Source organism: Ranitomeya variabilis, chromosome 7, assembly GCF_051348905.1.
Source record: "Ranitomeya variabilis isolate aRanVar5 chromosome 7, aRanVar5.hap1, whole genome shotgun sequence".
Taxonomy (NCBI): domain Eukaryota; kingdom Metazoa; phylum Chordata; class Amphibia; order Anura; family Dendrobatidae; genus Ranitomeya; species Ranitomeya variabilis.
The window spans coordinates 189,183,493-189,199,296 of NC_135238.1; the positions used below are offsets into that span (position 1 = coordinate 189,183,493).

General features: G+C 48.9%; 1 pseudogene; it reads left to right on the forward strand.

Annotated features, from left to right (window-relative positions):
• LOC143784358 (FAST kinase domain-containing protein 1, mitochondrial-like) overlaps positions 1 to 13,626 on the forward strand; it is an 82,626-nt pseudogene extending 69,000 nt beyond the window's left edge.
• The last annotated feature ends 2,178 nt before the right edge of the window (positions 13,627 to 15,804 follow it).

Below are 15,804 nucleotides of genomic sequence, written 5' to 3' on the forward strand. Positions count from 1 at the left end.
AGGAGCACCACGAAAAGAGGCACTTTTTCCCTTTGCATCATTACTGCTGCACAAGGTGGCTCCTTCAGTAACAAACGCCTGGGGGGGGGGGGCAGGTTCCCTTAAATTTAACTTGTTGTGCCTGCGTGGCGGTCGCAGTACACGTTGCCGTATACACAGCAGGGGAACAGCTGGCGGTGCTGAACCCCACTAACACATTGGCGAGGTGTTTGGCTCTGTGCGTACAGCACTTCTGGGCGGCAACTGGCGGTGTTGGAGCCCAGGGACAGGTGGAGGAGGAGGAGGTAGGAGGAGGTAGGAGGGATTGCCACACACACAGCAGGGGAACAGCTGACGTTACTGAACCCCAATAACAGAGGAGGGACTGTTGACTGTGCGTACAGCACTTCTGGACGGCAACTGGCGGTGTTGGAGCCCAGGGACAGGTGGAGGAGGAGGAGGTAGGAGGGATTGCCACACACACAGCAGGGGAACAGCTGACGTTACTGAACCCCAATAACAGAGGAGGGACTGTTGACTGTGCGTACAGCACTTCTGGACGGCAACTGGCGGTGTTGGAGCCCAGGGACAGGTGGAGGAGGAGGAGGTAGGAGGGATTGCCACACACACAGCAGGGGAACAGCTGACGTTACTGAACCCCAATAACAGAGGATGGACTGTTGACTGTGCGTACAGCACTTCTGGACGGCAACTGGCGGTGTTGGAGCCCAGGGGCAGGTGGAGGAGGAGGAGGTGGAGGAGGTAGGAGGGATTGCCACACACACAGCAGGGGAACAGCTGACGTTACTGAACCCCAATAACAGAGGAGGGACTGTTGACTGTGCGTACAGCACTTCTGGACGGCAACTGGCGGTGTTGGAGCCCAGGGGCAGGTGGAGGAGGAGGTAGGAGGAGGTAGGAGGGATTGCCACACACACAGCAGGGGAACAGCTGACGTTACTGAACCCCAATAACAGAGGAGGGACTGTTGACTGTGCGTACAGCACTTCTGGACGGCAGGTGGAGGAGGAGGAGGTAGGAGGGATTGCCACACACACAGCAGGGGAACAGCTGACGTTACTGAACCCCAATAACAGAGGAGGGACTGTTGACTGTGCGTACAGCACTTCTGGACGGCAACTGGCGGTGTTGGAGCCCAGGGGCAGGTGGAGGTAGGAGGAGGTAGGAGGAGGTAGGAGGGATTGCCACACACACAGCAGGGGAACAGCTGACGTTACTGAACCCCAATAACAGAGGAGGGACTGTTGACTGTGCGTACAGCACTTCTGGACGGCAACTGGCGGTGTTGGAGCCCAGGGGCAGGTGCAGGTGGAGGAGGTAGGAGGGATTGCCACACACACAGCAGGGGAACAGCTGACGTTACTGAACCCCAATAACAGAGGAGGGACTGTTGACTGTGCGTACAGCACTTCTGGATGGCAACTGGCGGTGTTGGAGCCCAGGGACAGGTGGAGGAGGAGGAGGAGGTAGGAGGAGGTAGGAGGGATTGCCACACACACAGCAGGGGAACAGCTGACGTTACTGAACCCCAATAACAGAGGAGGGACTGTTGACTGTGCGTACAGCACTTCTGGACGGCAACTGGCGGTGTTGGAGCCCAGGGGCAGGTGGAAAAGCAGAGGAACACAATGTAGGCCGAAGCCTGAGAAAGTCGAAAGGGAACCTTTAACCCCCCCCCAAGGCGTTTGTAGCTGAAAGAGCCAGCTTGTGCAGCACAAAAGATGCAAAAGGAAAAGGTGGCTCTTTTCATCATGCTCCTTGCAAACACAGAACTAAACACTTATAAAATGTGTCCCCTGAAACCGTGAAACCGTCCCGGAGGTGGGACTTTCCTTCGTAATATGACGCAGCACAGCCGTCATTCCTACCCCCCCGGCGCCGTGCCCCGGCTCCTCAGCGTTGTTTGATTCCGTCCCGGAGCCTGCGCTGTTATGTTATCCCGTGGCCAGGCACACTTAGCGCTGCCCATCTTCTGACATCATTTGGTGTCAGGCTGGCTGCGCCTGTGCAGCCGCGCTGGCCGAGAGCCCGCCTCGCAGTGTCTTCTGATTTAATCCCACTGGGGGCCTGGGATCCATGGCCATGCGCAGTGCATATCCTCGCCTCTCACTCCCCTCCCTACGGCTTCTTAAGACTGTGCGGTGTCACGGCCGTGGCATGCTATTAGGGACCAGCTGACACCGAACAGTCTGAAGAAGCCATAGGGAGATGAGTGAGAGGTGGAGGTTCAGATATGCACTGCGCATGTCCATGGATCCCAGGCCCCCAGTGGGATTAAATCAGAAGACACTGCGAGGCGGGCTCTCGGCCAGCGCGGCAGAACAGGCGCAGCCAGCCTGAAACCAAATGATGCCAGAAGACGGGCAGCGCTAAGTGTGCCTGGCCACGGGATAACATAACAGCGCAGGCTCCGGGACGGAATCAAACAACGCTGATGAGCCGGGGCGCGGCGCCGGGGGGTAGGAATGACGGCTGTGCTGCGTCATATTACGAAGGAAATTGTACAAAATACCGTGTGCACTACTGGAAAGAATGGTGCTAAGGTTAGGTTCCCACACCTTGTAGAACTATAATTGAAAAGAACCTAGCACTCAACTTAATGCTTAGAGTGAAGTTTATTGTAGTGGTACTCAAAACGTTTCGGTCCTACATATGGACCTTCGTCAGTAACTACATGTGGAAAAACAACCAAAGTGAAAATCATAACAAAAAATAATAATACAAATAAAGTATGTACATGGGTATTCAGAAGAAATTTAACAGCATAAATACATTATATCTGGTCTATTGTATATAAGAAATATATGCCGGGTAAGACTCAAAGGATCTAGGCGAAAAAACGTTCCACTGTAGTTAGAGCGTGAGGCAAACCACCCATACAGCAAAGTGAGTGAGAAAGGAATGGTTACATACCGTACTAGAAAATAGACAAAGGACGACAGGGTCAAATGGCTCTAAGGAGCGGCATCTGTGGGTGTATAGAAAGTCCCCTATGTATATGAGATTCCTTTCTACTTAGTGCACAGATAGTGTGGGGAGTTACACAAAAAGCTGTACCTGGTATATGGTCAATTGAAGCGGTACTGTTGATATAAGGTGAAACATTGAGAAAAAGAGATTACCGAGTGGTGATGGATCAACAGAGTAAGGTATGCGCTGGTGCGGGTATTACCTGTGGAGACCGTACATAGAAGAGCTGTGGCAGACGCGGATTCCACCGCTGGTCTGTCTGAGTGTGTGAGTGCCGCCGTGAAAAGGGGAAGAGGCGGGACAGAAGACGCTCGTAAGCCAATCAGCGGCCGGGCCACTGACCGGAAGTGACGTGGTGTGCGGTCCGCCGCAACTTAGTATGTAGCTGAAGAGTCCTGTGAGCGGAAGTAGCGTCACGTTGCTATGGAGACTGTCCGATGCTGGATGGTAGTTGGTGCACAGAGTAGGAGGAAAAATAATAAAGAAACTAAATACATAGATGTGGAGATAATGCGTAGATTGCGGGACCGGGTGACTAAGAGCTGGGGTGCCCAAAGCGAGATCTCTTAGAAGGTGGACGGAATCCTGGTGTTGGTGCTCCTATGTCCTAGCATTTTGCTCCGTGACCCGATAAGTAGGAGTGTGACATACGGAGTGAATGAAATTTCAGTATAGGCGACTCTAAACCAGACCAGATATAATGTATTTATGCTGTTAAATTTCTTCTGAATACCCATGTACATACTTTATTTGTATTATTATTTTTTGTTATGATTTTCACTTTGGTTGTTTTTCCACATGTAGTTACTGACGAAGGTCCATATGTAGGACCGAAACGTTTTGAGTACCACTACAATAAACTTCACTCTAAGCATTAAGTTGAGTGCTAGGTTCTTTTCAATTATAGTTCTACAAGGTGTGGGAACCTAACCTTAGCACCATTCTTTCCAGTAGTGCACACGGTATTTTGTACAATTATCTCTGCCCTTACGTGGAGCACACTGACGGGTCATGTCCACATTCTCATATAATGCTGAGGAGACCTCTAGTATCCTGGCACGTTCCACTTTTAGTAGTGATTTTCTGAAAATCCCCCCTAAAGAGGCAAGAGGGAGAGATCTAGAACGGGAACTTCGTCACTTCACAAACCTTGAACTTCACTGTGCTACACTCTCTGAATATCTCCGAGCACAACGGATCCCCAGGGGTCTACGTGTCTCACTCCGTCCCACACTCTTTCGGGACTCTCCGGAATATTGTATTAAGTACGAACAAATACTTAACAAGTGTTCTTTTGATATCATTACCTTGACAATCGAGCATCTACAGAAGGCGATTACTGCCAGCTCCGAGACCATCAAAACCATCGAGGCTCAACTGTCGACTTCTGGATCTCTCGAGGAACTCACCACCCTTAAGGATCAAATAACCAAGAACATTGACAAACACCGACGGGAAACACAGGATAGAAAACGCAGCAAGTTCAACAGGGATACGGAGGACTACGAGCGCCAACAGGTATACAGATGGCAGGACTCCTTCTCCGGTCGCCGAAATACATCTCGCCAGGTTTCACGTACCTCCCCCGATTATTCAACGTCGGGCTCAGAACAAGAGTTGGGCACCACTGCTACCCTCCCACCACGTTTTTTAGGCCAACGACACCGCTTCCCAAGAAGAAGGCCACGAGGCGCGGCCATGGACGGAGGAGGAGATCCGGCTCAAGTGAGGATCACGAGATCTCAGGTGGGGTGTGTACGAACCCGTTGGTAATTAACATTTCCGACAGACTATTGGGTGTTGCAGAATATAGGGTTCTACAGAAGGGCCTCTCATTCTGTCCTTCCTACCAATGTCATACATTTGACTTAGAAATGGATCTTCAAAGATTCTTTAGATCCCTTAGATTAAAAGCCTTTTTTTCCACCTCCCCTGCACCACCCTCCACTGAGACTACAACAGCTTCTCCTGATGGTCCCCTCTCGGCACGAAACTTAGGCCTCTACACTAAGAGTTATTTTAGACCACCACAAGGCTCACATGCCATGGAGTCTTTTATTGGCTTTGTGAAAGAGTCATTTAACTCACTATGTGATGACATTAGAAAGGGTAAACTTTTCTTTCCCCCGAATCTCTCCCCCACTGAGCGTCAGGCCCTTCGGAATTTACAAAATGATAATAATCTCATCTTCAAACCTGCAGATAAAGGGGGCGCCCTCGTAATAATGAATAGAGGTGATTACCTTCAAGAAATAAAACGCCAACTCGATTACCCCATGGTCTATACACTGTTAAAACAGGATCCCTTACCAATAACTCGGCAAATTATCTCGGACACACTTATGAAATACACCGAGTTAGGTGTCCTTGATCATAAAACACGAGACTTCCTTACCAAATCTTATCCCATTACTCCAGTGTTCTACACTATTCCAAAGATCCACAAGAACTTGGAGAAACCTCCGGGCAGGCCCATAGTCGCATCCACCGACTCTATCCTCTCCCCGTTGGCCATTTACTTAGAAAAGATCCTCACCCCTATGATCAAGTCATCTAGATCCTTTATTCTGGATACAGGCTCTTTTCTCGGCATCCTGAAGGATATAAGTCCTATTCCCTCACATTCCATACTTGTCACCATGGATGTAAGGGACCTGTATACATCCATCCCTCATACAGAGGGCATCAACTCAGTCCACAAACTCCTGACCCATTCCGGCCTTTCACCCAACCAGATTCAACTATGTACAGAACTACTAACTATCATTCTTACCAGGAATTACTTTCTCTTTCAGGACGATTTTTATTTACAGATCCGTGGCACCGCGATGGGCTCCAATGTAGCACCCCCGTATGCAAATTGTTACATGGCTGACTTCGAGGAGAGTCTGATATACCCCCACTCTCTCTTTCACGACAACGTCATAACGTGGAAACGTTATATAGATGATGTCTTTTGCATATGGGGGGGCTCATTGGAAGCCCTCACGGTATTCTTTGATTGGCTCAACACAGCCTGGCCTGGAATCTCTTTCACCATGTCTCACAGCACGACTAAAATCAATTTTCTTGACACTCTTGTCACTCTCCAACCAGATGGTTCATTAGAGACAGACCTCTATGTAAAAAGTACGGATCGCAACAGCTTGTTGCACTTCACAAGTTTCCATCCCCCGGCCACCAAAAACTCAGTACCCAAATCACAATTTCATCGGGTCTCCAAAATTGTATCAAACACCGACCTTAGACCAGTCCGCCTCCAAGAAATGGCTTCCAAATTTACCCAACGGGGTTACCCATCTTCTATACTAGAAAAAGCTGCTGTTCCCCCTACTCCACGACCTAACAGAGCCTCCAACCGTATTCCATTCGTCCATTCATATCATCCATGCACATACATTTTACATAGGTCCATTCGTCGACACTGGCACCTGTTATCCCAGGGATACCCCAAAATACCGGAGTTCCAGAATCCTTTCCTTCCTTGTTTTAAACGTCCACCTAATCTCAAGGATTCTCTAGTTCATGCTGACCTGGGATCAGGTGTTTCAGTTCCCCGCCAACGCTTTCTACAAAGCCCACGGACTGGCACTTTCCCATGCCTTAGTTGTGCCCAATGTCACAACGTCCTCAAAGGCTCCTTTTTTCATCACCCCCGGTCCGGCAAGTCATTTCGTATTCCCGAGTTCTTTACATGTTCATCCTCGTGGGTTATATACCTAATCAAGTGTCCTTGCGGACTTCTATACATAGGGGAAACTACACAACCGATCAGAGATCGAGTCTCTAAACATAAATCCACAATACGCCGAGAGAACTTATTATTACCTATCCCCCTTCATTTTCATAATCAAGGCCATAAAGTTTCACAGTTACAATTTCAGGTGATAGAGCATATCCCCCCCATTCGACGGGGTGGTGATCGGGTTGCCCGTTTAAAACGAAGGGAGGCTTTTTGGATTCACACACTGGAGACCCTCCAACCCCGGGGGCTCAACAGAGACTATGATTTAGCCTCTTTTCTCTGAAACTAATTACTTATTATTGTGGCATTACGTGATTTCTCCTACAGGTCATCTTGGACTCCTTTTAAGTTATTGCTCTAATACTGTATGTATTTTATACTGTGATCTAATTCTCTTTTTCCTTTTCATTAGAGTCGCCTATACTGAAATTTCATTCACTCCGTATGTCACACTCCTACTTATCGGGTCACGGAGCAAAATGCTAGGACATAGGAGCACCAACACCAGGATTCCGTCCACCTTCTAAGAGATCTCGCTTTGGGCACCCCAGCTCTTAGTCACCCGGTCCCGCAATCTACGCATTATCTCCACATCTATGTATTTAGTTTCTTTATTATTTTTCCTCCTACTCTGTGCACCAACTACCATCCAGCATCGGACAGTCTCCATAGCAACGTGACGCTACTTCCGCTCACAGGACTCTTCAGCTACATACTAAGTTGCGGCGGACCGCACACCACGTCACTTCCGGTCAGTGGCCCGGCCGCTGATTGGCTTACGAGCGTCTTCTGTCCCGCCTCTTCCCCTTTTCACGGCGGCACTCACACACTCAGACAGACCAGCGGTGGAATCCGCGTCTGCCACAGCTCTTCTATGTACGGTCTCCACAGGTAATACCCGCACCAGCGCATACCTTACTCTGTTGATCCATCACCACTCGGTAATCTCTTTTTCTCAATGTTTCACCTTATATCAACAGTACCGCTTCAATTGACCATATACCAGGTACAGCTTTTTGTGTAACTCCCCACACTATCTGTGCACTAAGTAGAAAGGAATCTCATATACATAGGGGACTTTCTATACACCCACAGATGCCGCTCCTTAGAGCCATTTGACCCTGTCGTCCTTTGTCTATTTTCTAGTACGGTATGTAACCATTCCTTTCTCACTCACTTTGCTGTATGGGTGGTTTGCCTCACGCTCTAACTACAGTGGAACGTTTTTTCGCCTAGATCCTTTGAGTCTTACCCGGCATATATTTCTTATATACAATAGACCAGATATAATGTATTTATGCTGTTAAATTTCTTCTGAATACCCATGTACATACTTTATTTGTATTATTATTTTTTGTTATGATTTTCACTTTGGTTGTTTTTCCACATGTAGTTACTGACAAAGGTCCATATGTAGGACCGAAACGTTTTGAGTACCACTACAATAAACTTCACTCTAAGCATTAAGTTGAGTGCTAGGTTCTTTTCAATTATATTACGAAGGAAAGTCCCACCTCCAGGACGGTTTTACGGTATCAGTGAACACATTTAATAAGTGTTAAGTTTTGCGTGTGCAAGGAGCAAAACCAAAATAGCTACCTTTTTCCTTGTGCAGCATTACTGCTGCACAAGGTGGCTCTTTCAGTAACAAACGCCTTGGGGGGGGGGGGGGGGGACAGATTCCCTTACATTTCAGTTGTTGTGTCAGCGTGGCGGTCGCATGACACATTGCCGGCTACACAGCTGTCGATCAGCTGACGTTACTGAAACCCAATAACACTGGGTCGTATGTTTTGACTGTGCAGACGGCACTTCTGAGCCTCAACTGGCGGTGTTGGAGCCCAGGAATTTAAGTTCAGGTGGTAGAAAGATGAACACAACAGGAGACCTGGATAACGTATACAGTGACCTAATTATTTAATCAGGAGGAGGAGTGGCAAATTCCTGCGAGATCCAGGCCTTGTTCATTTTCAGGAAAGTAAGCCGGTCAACGTTATCGGAGGATAGTCGCATGCGACGGTCAGTTAGTACACCACCTGCAGCACTAAAGACACGTTCCGATAATACACTGGCCGCAGGGCAAGACAGCACCTCCAATGCATACTGGCTTAGCTCTGGCCATGTATCCAGCTTTGAGACCCAAAACTTGAAAGGGGAAGAGCCGTCTGGGAGTACAGCAAGAGGGCAAGACATGTAGTCTGTCACCATCTGACGGAACCGTTGCCTCCTGCTGACTGGAGCCGTCTGTGATGGTGTAGACTTTTGTGGCGGGCACAGAAAACTGTGCCACAGTTGGGCCATACTGGTCTTGCCTTGGGCAGAGGCACTGCTTCTGCTCCCTCTTTGTGCAGAGCCTCCACCACTGCCTGGACGCACTGAGCTGCTTTGGAATGCACTAGCAGCACTTCTCTCAGTTGGAATGGAGAAGATGATGGAATTGACCAGTGTGTCTTGGTACTCCCGCATTTTTCGCTCCCGGTTCAACGGTGTGATGAGGCTTTCTACGTTGTCCCGGTAGCGAGGATCGAGGAGGGTGAACACCCAATAATCAGACATGTTGAGAATGTGGGCGATGCGGCGGTCGTTTCTCAGGCACTGCAGCATGTAATCCACCATGTGCTGCAGACTGCCAACTGCCCAAGAAACGCTGTCCCCTGCTGGAGGCGTGATCTCTGCCCGCTCGTCATCACCCCACCCTCGCTGTACACACTGAGTACTGGACAATTCGGTAACTCCCTCCTCTGGACGGATGTCTTCCTCCTCCATTGACTCCTCCTCATCCTCCTCACAAACTGTCCCCTGCCTACGCGTTTGTGAGGAACCACGTGGCGCTGACTGTCCAGAAGATGATGGAAATGGTGAATCCTCATCCTCCACCTCTTCCACAACATCATCCCTTAGCGCTTGCAGTGATTTTTCAAGCAGGCAGATAAGGGGGACAGTCATGCTGACTAGTGCATCATCTGCACTTGCCATCAGCGTGGAATAATCAAAGGGACGCAAAACCTGGCAGACGTCATTCATAGTGGCCCACTCTGTGGTTGTGAAGTCTGTACGGCGCTGACTGCGACTTCTTTGCGCCTGAAGCAGCTGGTACTCCATTACAGCTTGCTGCTGCACACACAACCGCTCCAACATATGTAACGTGGAATTCCACCTGGTAGGTAGGTCACATATGATGCGATGTTCCGGCAGGCGGTGTCGGCGCTGCAGAGCCGCAATGCGCGCTTTTGCCGTGCTGGAACGCCGCAAGTGAGCACACTCTAGGCGGACCTTGTGCAGCAGTGCATCAAGATTCGGATAGTCCCTCAAAAAGCTCTGCACGACCAAATTGAGCACATGTGCCAGACATGGGATGTGAGTGAGGTTGCCGAGGCCCAGAGCTGCCACCAGATTTCGGCCATTATCACACACTACCATGCCTGGCTGGAGATTCGCTGGCACAAACCACACATCGCTCTCCTGCTTGATGGCATTCCAGAGCTCCTGCGCTGTGTGGCTACGATTCCCCCAAAAAATTAATTTCAAGACGGCCTGTTGACGTTTGGCCATGGCTGTGCTCATGTCGGTCGTAACAGGTACACGTTCATCACGGGTCCATGTGGAGGTGGACTGTGACGGCTCCTGCAGCGATGATTCTGAGGAACTGGTGTAAGAGGAGGAGTCAATGCGTACAGAATGGATTCCTGCAATCCTTGGAGTGGGCAGGACACGTCCTGCGCCACTCGCACGGTCTGTACCCGGCTCAACGACATTAACCCAATGGGCAGTGAGGGAAAGGTATCGCCCCTGTCCATGTTGACTGGTCCACGCATCGGTGGTGAGGTGGACCTTGCTACTGACGGCGTTCAGTAGCGCGTGTTTTATGTGTCCCTCCACATGCTTGTGCAGGGCAGGGACGGCTTGCCTGCTGAAGTAAAAGCGGCTGGGCACATTGTACTGTGGGACTGCCAATGACATCAAGTCACAGAAGCTGTCAGTCTCCACCAGCCTGAATGACAGCATTTCCAGTGACAGAAGTTTGGCAATGCCTGCAGTCAGAGCCTGTGCTCGTGGGTGGTTTGACGAGAAAGGCCGCCTTTTCTCCCATGCCTGTACTACCGATGGCTGTAGACTGGGCTGGGAGTGTGTGGATGACTGGGAAAGTGGTGCTGCGGGTGGAATTACAGCGGGTCTCTGGAGAACAGGGCCAGAGGTTCTTCCACGGCGATCCTGGGAGGAAGCCGAACCAGCTGCGTGTGAGCTAGAGGAAGAGGCAACACGAGCTGAAGAGGTGGTAGCTGCCGCTGTTGGTTGGCCTACCTCTTCAGTGTGTTTTTCTAACTCCGCCGGGTGCCTGTTGCACACATGTTTCCACATGTTGGAGGTATTGAGGTTGCTGACATTTCGACCTCTTTTGACTTTTTGATGACACACCTTGCATCTGACATAGCAAATGTCATCTGCAACTGTGTCAAAAAAGGACCAGGCACTGCAAGTCTTGGGAGCGCCCTTTTTTGCTTTTGGAAGAGACATGCTCCTAACGGGTGCCAAAGCGGAGGCTGCAGGATCCGCAGTCTTCCCCCTCCCTCTCCCTCTTTGGGCCGTACGGGGAATCTCTTCCTCAGAGCTGCTCCCACCACCTTCCTGTCCCTCACGCCAAGATGGGTCAAGGACCTCATCATCTACACTACCCTCTGCCCCCAACTGCTCCTCCTGGGTAGTCTCAGCAGCAGAGCACGCACCAGTAAGTGGCACCTGAGTGTCATCATCAGCTGATGCGGCCTGCGATGTGGTGACCGGAGCCACTGGCCCACCCGCCTCTTCAGAGGAAGACAGAAAAAGCTGTTGGGCATCACTGCACCCTGCCTCTTCTTCCATTTCTCCAATGCTGCTTGGCTGGCCCCCTGTTTCCAAGCCAAGAGATTCAGAGAACAGAAGTCCTGTCCTGGGCTCTCTGTCTGCCTGGGCAATTTGGCAGGTGGTGAAGAGACAGATGGCTGCTCTCCAGTGCTCTGTGTCTGAGAGGATGTGGCACTAATGGAAGTTGATGCATTAGCTGCCATCCATCCGACAACAGCTTCAATTTGTTCTTCACGCAGCAGCGGTGTATGGCGCTCTGACACAAAGCTGCGCATGAATGACTGTTGCCTGGTGAAAGTGGGTGCTGATGAGTCACCGGTGCCCGCAGCAGGCACAGAATCCCCACGTCCCCTCCCTGCTCCGCGCCGGCTCCCACGCCCACGTGCCTTACTCACTGCCTTCTTCATCTTGGTTGACTGATAAAGATAAGCAGAAAAGTACTAACGGATTTGTGTGCTTATTCCTGAGCAACTCCTCCTAACAGGTATAAGAAACACTAATTTTCTAAAGTGTGGACTAGACTTTAATATGAGCTAATGTGGCCTACACAAATGTAAAGTGGTGTAACTGGTGTGTTTGGTGAACTTTATTATTTATTTCTTCTTTGGGGGGCTGAACTGACAACAGATAGAGGTGCAGTCACACGGAGACCGTGCAGACAGACGTAAACGGCGCTGCAAGGCCCAAAAACCCTCCTCTACGTTATCCTATGTAGTGTTTTTCCACAAGTTAGCTGGAGACGGGTGGAAAGACACTAATAGGATTTTTTGGAAAAAATGTGCAGCAGCCTGCACTACTTAAAACAAAATGAAAATTGATTTGGCGGTATGACGCAGTGAAGAACCCTGAGCTGGAGACAACCAGGCTATGGCTGCTCACAGACTACAGGGCGAGCTGCAATCACACGGAGACCGTGCAGACAGCCGTAAACGGCGCTGCAAGGCCCAAAAACCCTCCTACTTTATCCTATGTAGTGTTTTTCCACAAATTAGCTGGAGACGGGTGGAAAGACACTAATAGGATTTTTTTGAATAAATTAGCAGCAGACTACACTACTTGAAAAAAAAAAAAAAAAAGAACAGTATGAGGCAATGAACCACCCTCCCTGAACTGAATACAACCAGCTATGGATGGCCTATGTGGCTGCACTCAGACTAGAGAGTGGGCTGCACTCACACACACACACACACACAGACCTTGCAGATCGCTGTGAAAACAGCGCTACAAGGCAAAAGCAAGGTGAATAGTAGGTGAACACAGCGGTTGCTAAATTAGCCTTTGGAAAGCACAAAGAAGCAAATCGCTATCACTAAACTGTCCCTCAGTCAGCAAACAGCGTCCTGTCACTAACTGAATTCACAGCAGAGTGATCGCAAAATGGCGCCAGCGACTTTTAAACTGCATCATGACATCATTTCAGCAGCCAATCACAGCCTTGCCAGTAGTTTCATGCCCTCCATGCTAAACAGGATGTGCCCACACTTGGAATCATTCTCATTGGCTGAATTTCTGCATTTTGAATCTTGGAACTTCCGATTCCGGTATCCGATAGGCGGCAAGTATCGGAATCCCGGTATCGGAATTCCGATACCGCAAGTATCGGCCGATACCCGATACTTGCGGTATCGGAATGCTCAACACTAATCATGATGGGTTCCTCATGTCTGTATAATAGTATCTTCTCCTATGTCAGTCTGTGTGTTTTATATATATATATTAGTGCCTTGCGAAAGTATTCAGGCCCCTTTTCAACCTTTTCCCACATATGCTTCAAATCATGTTTGAAGCATGATATGTGGGAAAAGGTTGAAAAGTTCCAGGGGGCCGAATACTTTAGCAAGGCACTATATATATATATATATATATATATATATATATATAATTTTCTCTGAGACAATTTCTATAGATGACTTCCCGCAGTTACATGTTAGTTCTCTATTACAGATCCCTAGTTTTGAATGGAATTCAATGGACCTTGGAACAAAGGAAACGTGGATTAACTACCTCCGGAAGAAGATTTTTGCTAGTGAACTGTGAAATGTTTTGTGCCACCCTGTAAATAAAGTATATTTTTTTATTCATTCATATATGTGTGTTCTCTTACAAAGGAGCAGTACTTGCACAACATGATTTTTGGCGAAAGGTCAATAAACATAGCTGTATAACGTAAGAAAAACATGGCTGGCATCTGGCACCAAGATATTATCAGCAGATTGGGTTCGTTCTGCTCCGTTCACTGTCGAATTGAGAAGCAAGCAGAGCAGGTGACGTCACATCTGGAGATCGGGGCACGTGTTCCAGCAGGTGGCTAATCTGATGTCAACTACCCCTACCCTTAAAGTTGTGAGGTTCGGGCTCCATGGATCAGACTCGTTTTTTCCTGCACGTCCCAAACACCCAATCTGATTGACATCCGGGAAGTTTGGAGCCCAAGTCATCACTTTGAACTTTTGTCATGTACCTGTCAAGTCCTCCTGGGAGATTTAGGGTTAGAAGATCCCTACGTATTGTGAATCGCAGATCTTCCATTTAGCCTGTGTATTTGTGTCCCATGTTAAATTAATTTGGTGCTGAAGAGGTTAACAACTTTTTCTATGTTGGTCAGAAACTTGCAAGCTCCATTTTCAGCTGCTTCTGATCTGGTCATTGCCTCTCCCTGTTAAACCTGGCCAGACCTTCTCTGCATTGCCAGTGAAATCTTTCCTTCCTAGCTCCTTGGAGACTCTGTGCTGAGTTGTAGATCGTTGTTGCTGCTGGAGATTGTTGCATGCTGTTTTTGGGTGTATGCTTTCCTCATTGTCCTATTCCCATTTGGTTGGTACATTCCTATTCTTCCCTATATGCCTCTTTACCTTTGGTGAGTGTTTGTATTTCTGTTGCTTAGGCTAGGTTCCCATTGCGTTAATGGGAGAGCGCTAACGGACAGCGTTGCACGGCGAAATTAACGCCGTGCACCGCGTCCGTTAGCGCTCCCATTGCCGGCAATGTTAAAGCGCATTGCTAGCGCGTGTCATTTTCGGCACGCGCTAGCGATGTGCCGGTCTTTTGTAGCGCGCCTCGGACGCTGCTTGCAGCGTTCGGCGCGCCAGAGGTCTGTTCCCCACTCTCGCAGATCGGGGATCTGCGAGAGCGGGGACGTTAACGCGACCCCTAAACGCGGCCCCGAAAAAGACATTGCGTTAGTGCAATCCGTTTAGCGCTAGCGGATTGCGCTAACGCAATCTGAACCTAGCCTAACTGTTATCCCTGTTTGGTCTTTGTGTCCTGTTTACCTTACATTTCTGTCCCAGAGTGGAGGAGGAGACAGAACAGAGTTTAACAGGAGCATAGTAAGGTTGGAGACTTCTACCTTCAAGAGTACCTCCGGGACAGGGAAAGTTAGGGTCCCAGTTACAGGGACAGTTTTAGGCCCCCCCTTCCTTACTGAAGACGTCACAACGTGACATGAAGTTTTTGCAGCGTGGTACGGGCATTATCCTGCTGAAAGAGGCCACTACTATTAGGAAATTCCATCACTGCAAAGGGGGCTACTTACTTTTGCTGTATAATGTTTAGTTTGATGGTACCTGTCACATCCACATCATATCATTGCTGGGATCTGAGGTTTCCCAGCTGAATGTTGCACATCACTCTGCCGGCCTGTCTTCTTACCATAGTGCATCCTGCACCATCCCTAGTAAGTGACGCTTGAGCCCGGCAGTCCACATAAGATATAAGAAAACATGAACCCTCAAACCAGGGCCCCTTCTTCCATTGCCTCATTGTATGGGTCTGATGCTGACATAACATGCCCAGTACTGATGCTTGCAGCAAAGGATGGGTGAGCTCGGGCACCATGACCTGTCTGTAGCCCCATACATACAGCTGTGCTGACTTAATCACAGCTGGAATTTACTTTTTTTTAGCAATTTTATCATTTTTGATCTTCTTGTGCACAACCATACCCCACGCCCCCCAAAAAACAAACCAAAACAAAACACCGACAAGTGTTTTCTTAAAGGTAATCTGTCATCAGAATTTTACTACCAATTTATATCCTCCTGTTTCGGGACGACCATAATGGTAAAATGTTGTGCTAGAGGTGTCACTAGTGAGCCTTTATCAAGTCTGATATTTTTTTTTTTTTCCCTGATTTTGGTTAAATTAACCCCTTCACCTCGAAGCCTGTTTTCACCTAAGTGACAGAGACAATTTTTACAATTCTGACCACTGTCACTTTATGAGGTCATAACTCTGAAACGCTTCAA